Raw genomic sequence first — 12,613 nt, 5'->3', positions numbered from 1 at the left:
ATTCATATACCACACAAAGGATTCTTCTTAAACAAAGTCTTTCCCTTTCCCTAATTAGAGAATAACTTTATCATCTATCTCTTCTTAACTAAAAAAAACAAAAATCATACTAATTGTACCCTACTCCCCTATCCTTGCATTTTCCATGAAGAGCTAGCAATGGTGACTACGAATCCATGCTTTAAAAAATTTTGAGTTTAACTCTTCTACTTCCCTAGCCCAGAAGCCCAGAACCAAGGACTCTAGGGTGGGTTATTTAAAAAAAAAAATGAACTACGGAGTAAAATGGGGGAAAAAATGTTTAGCAGAAACTTGATCCAGCTGTAGAAGCTGGAGTAGGGGAAGTAGCTAATATGATATAGAGGAGTAATAAGGAAGAAGTGTAAATAGCTCACTTGACCAACAATACCTGGGATCTGCCAAGCAGAAATGTCCCCAGAGAGGAGAGGTAAACCTAAAAGAGATTCACAGAGAAGCCCCAAATTACTGGTCCTACTGCTTCTGCTTCCTGTTACAGGGCCTTTCATGGTCATACTAGATGAGAAAAAAGTGGGATGTAGAAGGAGGAAGATGAGGAGAAAAAAGTGGGATGTAGAAGGAGGAAGCAGAAGCAGAATGCAGGTGTAGAAGCTGAAGAGTCCCCAGAGAATGGGAAAGTGCCCCTACTTCTGGCAGATCCTGAGCGGTTCAATGTCAATGAGAAGGCAATTGCTTAGGCTATGGCTGGGGACAATCAGCACACTCAGAGGCATATTTATACTTTTAACCAAGGAAGGATAAATATAAATATCAACCACTTTCCATCAGTAGTCCTTTGGATCATACCCCATCTCTAATCTGCGAAATAAATAGCACTAACTGGAGAGGGACAACACAGAATTTCTTACACTTCATCCTCTTTACTTGTTTCTGTTGTTGTTTGTTTTTTGTTTTCTAAGATATCACAGGGTGATATCTTGACTTGCACAGGAATAAGGTACGATTGCACAAAATCATCAACTTCATTCTCTCTTCCCGAATCTTCAAAGTCTTGTGGCAAGACAAAAATAAGCACGAATGGTGATAGCCCAGGATGCAGTAAATGATCTTGGTATCTTTAGTGTCTGCCCACACTCTAAGTCAGGGGTCCTCAAACTTCGGCCCACAGGCCAGATGCAGCAGCTGAAGACGTTTATCCCCCTCACCCAGGGCTATGAAGTTTCTTTATTTAAAGGCCCACAAAACAAAGTTTTTGTTTTGACTATAGTCCGGCCCTCCAACAGTCTGAGGGACAGTGAACTGGCCCCCTATTTAAAAAGTTTGAGGACCCCTGCAGTGGTCCTGCTTCTAAGCAATGTCTGCTTTAGCTGCCTTCATGGCTTAGAAAAAATTATTCTCATTCACCCATTCTGCCAGGGGAAGTTTTCACACAGTTGAGGTGGAAACTATCCTATTCACTGACAGGTTTGAAGCCTGACTGTTACCCTTACTCTGGTTTTGCCCTCTGCTGAGACTCTTCACTAGACCCTAGCCACATGATAAGATTTCCATTGTTGCCATGGAAATTTAATTGAATGTAGCAGTTCTAGAATTATAAGATAATGAAAGATTGGATAAATCCCCAAAATTCATGGTAGTCCTAATTTAGGTCACAGGGAAATAATGAATTGGTCTAAATGCCTATCATAAATAGACTTCTATATAGATATATAATAGGTTATATCTAAAAAAGCATTGATTAGTGCATTCATATCAACCTATGTATATTATCTAACCAGATTTAGTCCCCTAAGTCTAATATTAGAGACTACTCTGTCAGTCTTCTTGCTGTTTCCTTGTTATTATGCCTGCCTCAAATTTTTTGAGTAGTCCAGATTCCCTTCCCTTTTGAAATGTCATTCCCAATCTATCAACAATGCCATGTGTTATATTCCTAATACATTTGCTGGAAAACATATGGGAAGGACTCATACATTATCTGAAAAGATGATATTCTAAGGACAGAATGCATAGCAGAATTTTTTTGATGAATATTATTACACTTTGGAAGGAACTGCATCTACACGGCAATTATTAACTCAAAGGATTACAGATCAAGCTAGTGGGTAACCCTGATACCATTTGGTCTAATTACCTCATTTTACACATAAGTAAACTTGGAAGTGACTTATTCAAAGTCCCATGGGTAGTAAATATCAGAGGTGAGATTTGAATACAGGATCTCTATAGCCCCAAAATTCATAACTTTGCAACCAATTGGCTAATGATGAACTTCCCTGTACTTAAGTAAACTGGTCTTGATCATCACTTGGATATCATACAATTTAACATGCTCATCACTTTCCTCTAAAGTTGAATTTTATAACATCCCCATTTACTTTAGGTATTACCATTTCCTCAGTATTCTAGATACATAAATGACATTCATACGATTACGGATTTAGACTCAGAAACAACCTTGGAGGTCACAAAGTCTGTTTATTTCATTAGGATGGGCTCGTTTCAGAGATGAGGAAACTGAGGCGCTGAGAGCCTCATGGTCCCACAACTAGTAGGTGTTGGAGTTGGGATTTAATTCTAGCTCTTCCATTCATTTCATCCACTTCCAATATTCTATCGACTACACTATTACCTTTTACACAATTGATTTTTTTATACTATGGGAGTCTCAGAAGTACCTCATAATGAATTTATGGCTTTCTACCTTGGACTGAGTTCAAGTCAGAGGCACCTTGATGTTTACATTGCTAACAGACCTTTTCCAAAGTGTGTGGTTTCAAAACTAAGTGATTCTTCAGACTCGGACAGGTTGCTGTAATGTGGGCCATAACATTTCCATCTCCCTAGCCAGACATCAGACCTGTTTCTGAAATAACCAATTGGGGCATTATTAAACACACACATTCTCTTCTGCATCATTTATTCAGCATTCAGTTGTTTTAAACCCAGTCCTTTGGAAAGCACTTCAAGTGTTCCGGAAGTCTGCCTCTGGGGCTGCAAGGAAAACAGGCAGAAATGTGAGCCCCAGTCTCTTTGATCCTCCTCCCCAAGGGGAACTTCATCTCTCCTATCCATGTGGAACTCTTTAGCTTATGAACAAAAGCAGGGGAAGGGGGGGGTGAAATATTGGTGGGAAAAATATTTCTCATGAGCATTTATTCTAAAAACTGTTAGAAGTATAATTACTTTCTTTCTTTGATTTTTCTGTTTTTAATATTGAACATTTAAAAAGTTTATTACCTTTAGTACCAGGAAGAAATAATATATTCTGGTTTGGGGAGTTATTGGTGGGGGAGAAGTATTGCTTTAGAAATGGAAATGTTTCTATGGAAATGACCACATGGTTTTCAAGCCGCTTCTCTCATGGGCTTGTACAATGAGAGATATGTTCCCACAGGCAGGATTTATTTCCTCTCCACCCTTTCTAACCACAGTCTTTATTCCCTTCTAGACACAGCTGGATGACTGGGTCTCCTTAGACTCATGGACTGGCCCACCTCTCAAATGCTTATTCTAGGTTAATGAGAAATCATTGGATTGGGGGGGGGTGCAGATTTTATAATTCTAATGCAAAAATACATTTGTAAGTTATATTCCTTCTCTTGAATCATTTGAAATGGAAGATGGAAAGTGTCTCTTCCTTGCTCTTACATCCCCACTATCTCCCCTCCATCTCTCCTCAATGTATGACACTAATTGCCCAGGCTCAGAGATGTTCTACCCCAACCTAAGGCAATAGAACTGAATCATCTACAAAGAAGAGAACATTACTGGAAGTGATTCCCACATACAGAGTTTGGGGAAACATGGCATTTTCTTGGCTATTCAAACTCTTGAGCAATTCATTATTTTACATCACAAGCCATTCGATTTTTTAACCATTCTAAATATTAGGAATAATAGATACTTGTTTAATTGAATTTGGAAATGTTTTCTATATATTTAACAAAACTCTCTTTCACCAACTTTTACTCTCTCGATTCTGTTTCTTCCCTTAGTTTACAGTCTGTTCCTCAATTTAGTTCATATGACATTTCTTCAGAGAGTTAAAGATATATGCCCCCCTCTGCCTTCTGCCTTCTCTTCTTCTCTAGACTAAACATCCCCTGAACTTCCAGCTTCTTCTCCTATGACACAAACCCACTTCTATCCCTATCACCCTGCTCTTCTTATAAATGTCCTTCTTCAAGTATAATGCACAGAATGAAAGGAAGGAGTCCAGATGTGGTCTGATAAGGCTATCACTTCCCTTGTTATAAATGCTCTATTTACATTACAGCTGCAGCACCCAAGATTTCATTCCCATTGTTGGCAGTCATATCACATTGTTGGCTTTTATTAAGGTTGCAGTTATCTAAAAGCCATCAGTTTTTTTCCTCATGATCTATTGTCTCACAATTATCTTCCTCCCTTGAGTGCTCATGAAGCTGCTAGTTTTTAACCTAAGTTCATTATTTTATATTTCTTCCTATAAAATATCATGCTGTTGGATTGGACCATTTTTCCTGCCTGCAGAGAGTTATCAGGTTCTTAATCTGACCATCTAAGATGTTGGCTTTTTCTCTTAGATTAGTATTATGTACAAATTCATTAAGTTTCCTATCTATGCTTTTCTGCAAGTCATTCATAAAATGCTGCCATATTAGAACTGAGGACAAAGTGCGCTCTCTCTTTCTCTCTCTCTCTCTCTCTCTCTCTCTCTCTCTCTCTCTCTCTCTCTCTCTGTCTCTCTCTTTCGCTCTCTCTCTCTTTCCCTTTCTTCTTCCCTCTTTCTTTTTCTTTCTTCCTCACTCCTTCCTTCCCTTCCTCGTTTCCTCCCTCTCTTCTTCTTTTCTTCTATCTTTTCTTCCCTTTCTCCCTCTCTTGCTCCTTTCCTCCTTCCCTCCTTCCCCCTGTCTCTTTCTCTTTGTCTCTCTGTTTCTGTTTCTCTTTCTGTATGTCTCTGTTTCTCTGTCTCCCCCCCTCTCTTTCTCTTTCTCTGTCTCTCTCTCTCTCTATTTCTCTCTCTCTCTCTCTCACACACATACACATACACATACACATACACATTAATCAAGGCTTTTTAGGTGCACTCATTCAAATAGTTACAGATAAACTTAACATTACTTTTATTTACATTTAGCTTTCTTATCTATAAGGATATTAGAGGAAATGTCATCAAATTTTTTTTAGCTGAACCAGGCCTTTGGCACTTCCATGGTCAATCAACTCCACCGGAAAAAAAGGAAATGATATTAATTTGTTCTTTTTCTAGTGAAGCCATGCTGGTCCTAGTAGTCATTGTTTTGAAAACTGAGGATCTGCTAAGTCCTCAAAAATCTTTTCTTTAAGAAATCAGTGTAAAATTTTACACAGGGTACAAATGTAGAGCTCACAGACCTGAAGACTCTAGGTAGAAAAGGGTTTCTTTACCTGTTTTGTATATGTCATAGTCCCCTTGGACAATCTGGTAAATCCTAAATCCTAAATTCTCAGAATGGTGTTTTTAAATGTATAAAATAAAATACTTTAGCTATCAAGGGAAACCACTTGCAACTCTTACTTCGCCCTTCTAGAACCTGCTCTCTGGAACTCAAGCTCAGAGGAACCAAAATGTTCGGTTTTGAAATCCTTGGGCCTTTGTAGGCTCCTCATCTCCATCTTTAACCTTGTTATTACCCCTCCCTTATCCTCATATGCTCGCTTTGCTTTCCACAGTCACTTTTCAATGCTATCATTTCACTATGGAAAAAGCCTGTTCTGTTATTCTATTCACCATCCTTATAACTTTCATAAACAAAACCACCATTCTACTATATATACATATGTATATGTATACAGAGAGAGAGAGAGAGAGAGAGAGAGAGAGAGAGGAGAATGGTAGTTTTGCATATACATATATATAGAGAGAGACAGCTTCATAAATACTTTTTTCCTTAAATTCATCCACAAACACAAATATTTTATTATGCAAAGACATATGAAATTGTGAACTTTTACTCAATAGTTTGTTTTATTTTTAAATTTATTAAACTTAATGTGATAATAACTTAGATGTTCATCAAACCTATCTGAATTTCTGCTCTCATCTACATAATCTTAAAATGCTTTATATACCTTCTTTTCTTTTATTCTTTCTTTAACATTACTATCTCTATAACTCTTCCTCAAACCTTCCCTTGTAAGATAAAAGATACAGCTAAGCAAAATAAATCAATACTCTGGCTACATCATAAAATGTCTATGAGTTCAGAGCATTCCCCCCCCCCTTTTTTTTTTTTACCATTTTTGAAAACTGGAGCATTTGTCAGCTCCAATTTCCCCATAATTCTTAGTTCCCCATAGTTGATTGACTGTGATTCAGGAAGCACCTTTTAAGTTCATTCAATGATTTGGATTGAAATACAGCTGGACCAGGGGACTTGAACTCATTTAAAACAGAAGCAGCACACTCTTAACACATCCTCATCTATCCTGGGAAATCAATTCTCTAATAACTAGGCATATTCTATCCTTTTCAATTATTCTCTTTGATAAAGAAGATGAAAACAAAATAGAATCAAATCACTTAGTTTTATGCCATCTGTTAACACATGGGTTGTAAGTTCAGTACAAGTCAACAATATGATATGGCAGCCCCCAAAACTAACATAATTGGGGGCTGCCTTGTAAGGCAGACCTCCTGATATAAGTAGGTGATGATTCTTCTGCATTCTGTCCCAGTTAAACCTTGACTATCTTGAATATCATATTCAGTACCAAGCATTACAATTTAGGAAGGTATTGACTAGCTGTAGTGTATAGCAAAGAACAACATGATTGTGAAGGGATTTAGATCCATGAATTATGAGAAATGCTTGAAGAAACTTGGGAGTGCTTAGGCATGGAGCAGGGTAGCTGATTTCAAGTATTTGAAAAACTATCATGTGAGAAGGGGATTTGAGTTGTTTAAGTTGGCCCCAGAGCATACCAGAAGAAATGAGTGTTAATGAAAAGAGCAAAATTTTGTCTTGATATAAAGAAAAAATTTCCCATAATTGTCGATAGAATAAAATATTTGGGAATCTATTTGCCAAGGGAAAGTCGGGAACTATATGAGCAAAACTACAAAATAAAGTCAGATCTAAACAAATGGAAAAATATTAAGTGCTCTTGGATAGGTCAAGCAAATATAATAAAGATGACAATACTCCCTAAACTAATCTATTTATTTAGTGCTATACCAATCAAACTCCCAAGAAATGATTTTACTAACCTGGAAAAAATAACAACAAAAATCATCTTGAAGAACAAAAAGTCAAGAAGTTCAAGGGAATTAATGAAAAAAAAAAAAAAAAAGCAAATGAAGGTGGCCTAGCTGTACCTGATCTAAAACTACATTATAAAGCTGTGGTCATCAAAACCTTTTGGTACTGGCTAAGAAATAGACTAGTTGATCAGTGAAATAACTTAGATTTGCAGGACAAAATGGTCAATGACTATAGCAATCTAGTGTTTGACAAATCCAAAGACCTCAGCTTTTGGGATAAGAACTCACTATTTGACAAAAACTGCTGGGAAAATTGGAAACTAGTATGGCAGAAACTAGGCTGACCCACACCTAACACTGTATACCAAGATAACATCAAAATGGGTTCATGATCTAGACATAAAGAATGATATTATAAATTAGAAATTTAGAACATAGGATTAGTTTATTTGAAGAACATAGGATAGTTTACCTCTCAGACCTGTAGAGGAGGAAGTAATTTGTGACCAAAGAAGAACTAGAGATCATTATTGATCACAAAATAGATAATTTTGATCATATTAAGTTTAAAAAGTTTTTGTGTAAACAAAACTAATGCAGACATTCAAAGGATCTGATAAAGGCCTCATTTCTAAAATATATAGAGAATTGACTCAAATTTATAAGAATTCAAGCCATTTTCCAATTGATAAATGTTCAAAGAATATGAACAATTTTCAGATGATGAAATTGAAACTATTACCACTCACATGAAAGAGTGTTCCAAATCCCTACTGATCAAAGAAATGCAAATTAAGACAACTGTGAGATACCACTATACACCTGTCAGATTGGCTAAGATGACAAGATAAAATAATGATGAATGTTGGAGGGGATGCGGGAAAACAGGGACACTGATACATTGTTGGTGGAATTGTGAATACATCCAGCCATTCTGGAGAGCAATTTGGAACTATGCTCAAAAAGTTATCAAACTGTGCATACCCTTTGATCCAGCGGTGTTTCTATTGGGCTTATATCCCAAAGAGATCTTGAAGAAGGGAAAGGGACCTGTATGTGCCAAAATGTTTGTGGCAGCCCTTTTCATAGTGGCCAGAAACTAGAAACTGCCCATCAATTGGAAAATGGCTGAATAAATTATGGTATGTTAATGTTATGTTCTATAAGAAATGACCAGCAGGATAATTTCAGAGGAGGCCTGGAGAGACCTACATGAACTGATGCTGAGTGAAATGAGCAGAACCAGGAGATCATTATACATGGCAACAACAAAATTATACGATCATCAATTCTGATGGACGTGGCTCTCTTCAATAATGAGACTATTCAAACCAGTTCCAATTATTCAGTGATAAAGAGAGCCATCTACACCCAAAGAGAGGACAGTGGGAGCTGAATGTAGAACACAACATAGCATTTTTACTCTTTCTATTGATGTTTGCTTGTATTTTATTTTCTTTCTCAGGTTTTTTTTTCTTTCTTGATCCAATTTTTCTTTTGCAGCAAGATAATATAAATATGTATATGTGTATTGTATTTAACATGTACTTTAACATATTAACATGTATTGGACTACCTGCCATCTAGGGGAGGGATGGGGGGGAAGGAGGGCAAAATTTGAAACAGAAAGTTTTGCAAGGGTCAATGTTGAAAAATTACCCATGCATATGATTTGTAAATAAAAAGCTTTAATAAAATTAAAAAGAAAAAGAAATAGTTTCCCAAAACTAGAGCTACCTGAAAATGAAATGGACTGAGTCTGGAAGGAAGGAGTTACTCTCATTGTCAGAATTCAGATAGAAATTGAATAATTGCTTACAGTTTAGATGAAATGAGGGTTCTTTCTTGGAGTGTGGCTTGAATAATTTCCTTTATAATTCAAAAATTCTATGATTGAATAACTATTCATATGGCTCTTTGATTCTATGACAAAAGGAATAGTAGCTGATGCTAAGAATTTTGTTCTGTCTAAATCAATCAATTAATACATAACCTTTCATTAAGAATCTACTATATTCTAGGCATAATATTATGTACTGGACATTCCAAGAGAAAAGTGTAACATTTTTTAAAATAGTATTTTACTTTTTCCAATTATATAGAAAAGACAATTTTAACATCCATTTTTACAAAATTTTGAGTTCCAAATTTTTCTCTATCTCTCCTTCCTTTCCCTCCCATCTTCCTAAAATGGTAAGCAATCTGATATAGGTTACATGTGTGCAATCATGTAAAACATATTTTCATATTATGAAATCTATACTGGGAAAGAAGAAATAGACCAAGAGGGAACAAAATGAAAAAATAAAGAAAATGAAAATAGTATGCTTCGATCTGCATTCAGGCTTCTTTCTAAGGAGCTTATATACACTTATATAATAAAATAACATATTCTATTACATTCATATACCACAGCTTGTTCAGCCAATTGATGGGCATTTCCTTAACTTGTAATTCTTTACCACCACAGAAACAGTTGCTATAAATATTATCTATGTAGGGCCTTTCCTCTTTTTATGATCTCTTTGGGATATAATGGGGGTATTGAGGGATCCAAGAATATGCACAATTTTGTTGTTCTTTGAACATAGTTCCAGATTTCTCTCCAGAATGGTTGGAGCAGTTCACAACTTTACCAACAATGAATTAGTATTCCAATTTTCCCACATCCTCTCCAACATTTGTTATTTTCTTTTCCTGTCATATTACTCAATCTGATAGCTATGAGATAGTTTCTCAGGCCCATTTTAATTTTCATTTCTCTAATCAATAGTCAGAGCTTTTCTTCACACGACTACAGATAGCTTTGATTTCTTCAACTGAAAACTATGGCTTTATATCCTTTTGCCTATCAATTGATGAGTGGTTCATAATTTTGTAAATCTGACTCATTTCTCAATATATTTGAGAAGTGAGGCCTTTATCAGACACTTGATGTAAAGACTTTCTAAGCTTTCTGTTTTCCTTCTAATCTTGTTTGTGAAAAACCTTTTAACAATAAAAATTGTCTATTTTAGATTTCATAATTCTCTCTATTTCTATTGTCATAAATTCTTCCCCTTCTCCATAGATTTGACAAGTAAATTAATCCTTATGCTCCTACTTTGCATATGTTTATATTACATATGTATTTTGACTTTTTTCTATATGTGGTATAAGATGTTGGTCTATATCTAATCTCTGCCATATTTTTCTAGTTTCCCCAGCTGTTTTTGTCAAATAGTGAGTTCTTCTCCCAGAGGCTGGAGTCATTGGTCTTATTGAGCACTAAATTATAGCAATTATTTATTACTGAGTCTTGTGAATCTAATCTATTCTGATCCATTATCCTTACCTGATGAGACAGGTAAGTGAACCAAGAGAAAAGAAAGTTATAACAACAGAGAGGAGAGAGTATCCAGGAGGAGAAATTGATCAATATTGCCAAATAATATAGAGAGGCCAGAAAGGCTTGAGAAAAGGCCAGTAGAGTTGGCATTTGGGAGATAACTAGGAACTGGGTATAGTCCACTATTAGATAAAGATGAAGCTGGGAATCATATTACAAGACTTTGAAGAAGAATTGAAGGCAAGCAAGAATAATATAAGTATATATGTATAGGATAAGAATTTGGCTATGAAAGAAAGGAGAAATGTAGGATAAGAGAGGAAGACCTGCCAGAAGAGATAGAAGCAGGTGAGATCAAGGGAAAAGTAGCAAAGACTTTTGGTGAGGAAAAGGGCCACCTTTCCAATGGACACTAAAGGAAAATAGAATAGGAAATGACATCAAAGTGTCTTGAGATCTAGATTAGGAGGAAGGAGTTCATTGAAAATACTTTTATTTCTCAGTTAAGAAAAAATATTTTTAAGGAGGGAGAAACACTCAGACACATTTTTGCATGAAATAGAGTATTCATCTAGAAAAGGAATTTTTCAACATTTAGATATGGTCCATGATAAGGATATGCAGGAATCTTCTTTAAAACGCTCCATTGGGTCAAGTCCTAAGACCATGTGGTAAGACCAATATTTACCCTTCCAACTCCCACAATATGGGTTAGGTGCCCCATTCTCTTTCACACTCCTCTTACTCCCTCCAACATGGATTATTTTTCCCTAAAAAGTGACAAAGCTGTTGCTGAGGTTGCCTCTGGATATATTGATATGATTTCTTGGTCACCTACAGGCATAAAAAATCCAGCCCATGTGAAGTCTGAGCCCACCAATTTTGGACCCACCCAAATCATCACATCCTGACCAGATGCATTTCTTTATTTGGGAAGTGGAGGAGATTGAGGAAGCCAAGAAGGAAAGAAACTCATCTACAGCACCTCGGTTACATATCCTTGCTATGTTAAATCTAAGCAATTCTCCTTTTGTGAGCTATTCAACCTGAACTAACGGGTAGTACCATCAGACCCCTGATTTAATTTTTGGATTAAATGACCTGGTAGCAAAATTTCTTCAGTATTTAAACTTGTTGGGATAAAGTTCAAAGACCTTCCAAATACTGCATTATGTGCAATATTTCATCACAACAAGTACTTATTGAGTGCCAGGGATGACAGTGGGAAGGAGTAAAAAGAGAGAGTAGAAACCCTCCTAATAACTCCAATATTGACAGGATCATTCATACAGAGCTAGAATGTTCCTTGGGGGTGATCCAGCCCAATTCCCTCATTTTACAGATGCAAAAACTAAAGCCTTAGAGGTGATCACTGACTCAGAACTTCTGTTGTCATTTTACCATTTGGGCCCAGCAGTATAGAGCATGCTATTGACCAGCAACTTCAAAAAGTTCCTCGACTATGAGTGGGGGGTCCTTGGGGTAAGAGACCTTGAGCTTCAATATAATTCTCTTTGAAGTTAGCAGCTATTTATGTTTGCTTTTATAGCTAATTGAAGCTGCAGCCCAAACCCCCCACCTATAAGCAGGCCCCACCCACCTGTAACTAATGCATTGATGCACTCTATAAATAATAGATTCAGCTGAGTGAAGGAGACATTTATAATCTGCCTTGGCCATAAGAACTCTAAGTATGTAAGTAGTATGTTATAAGCACAGACATTGTGGTAAACCAACACCAATGTTTTCTCTCAGTGAAACTTAGCCAATTAAGTTGATTGATTGAAAATGTTCCAATGATGGGCCCTATGATATTATGGAAGGATAAACCTGATGACCTGGGGATGTAATTGCTTCCCATCTCCAAGCGCCTCCATAGTAACACAATAGTGTCTCCCCCACAAGTCCAGGAAGATTGACAGTGTTTAAACCTGAGATCCCTAGAATCATTTTGACTTTCACTTTTCCTCTGACTTTTTAGAGACCAGTAAGTATCTGAGAGTGATTTGAACTGAGCATCTTTGGTTCACTGAACATTTACAATTTTAATCTCTATATAAAAATATATGGATTTAAAT

This window comes from Antechinus flavipes, chromosome 1 (assembly GCF_016432865.1).
Source record: "Antechinus flavipes isolate AdamAnt ecotype Samford, QLD, Australia chromosome 1, AdamAnt_v2, whole genome shotgun sequence".
NCBI classification, from domain to species: domain Eukaryota; kingdom Metazoa; phylum Chordata; class Mammalia; order Dasyuromorphia; family Dasyuridae; genus Antechinus; species Antechinus flavipes.
This window is presented reverse-complemented; position numbering follows the sequence as displayed.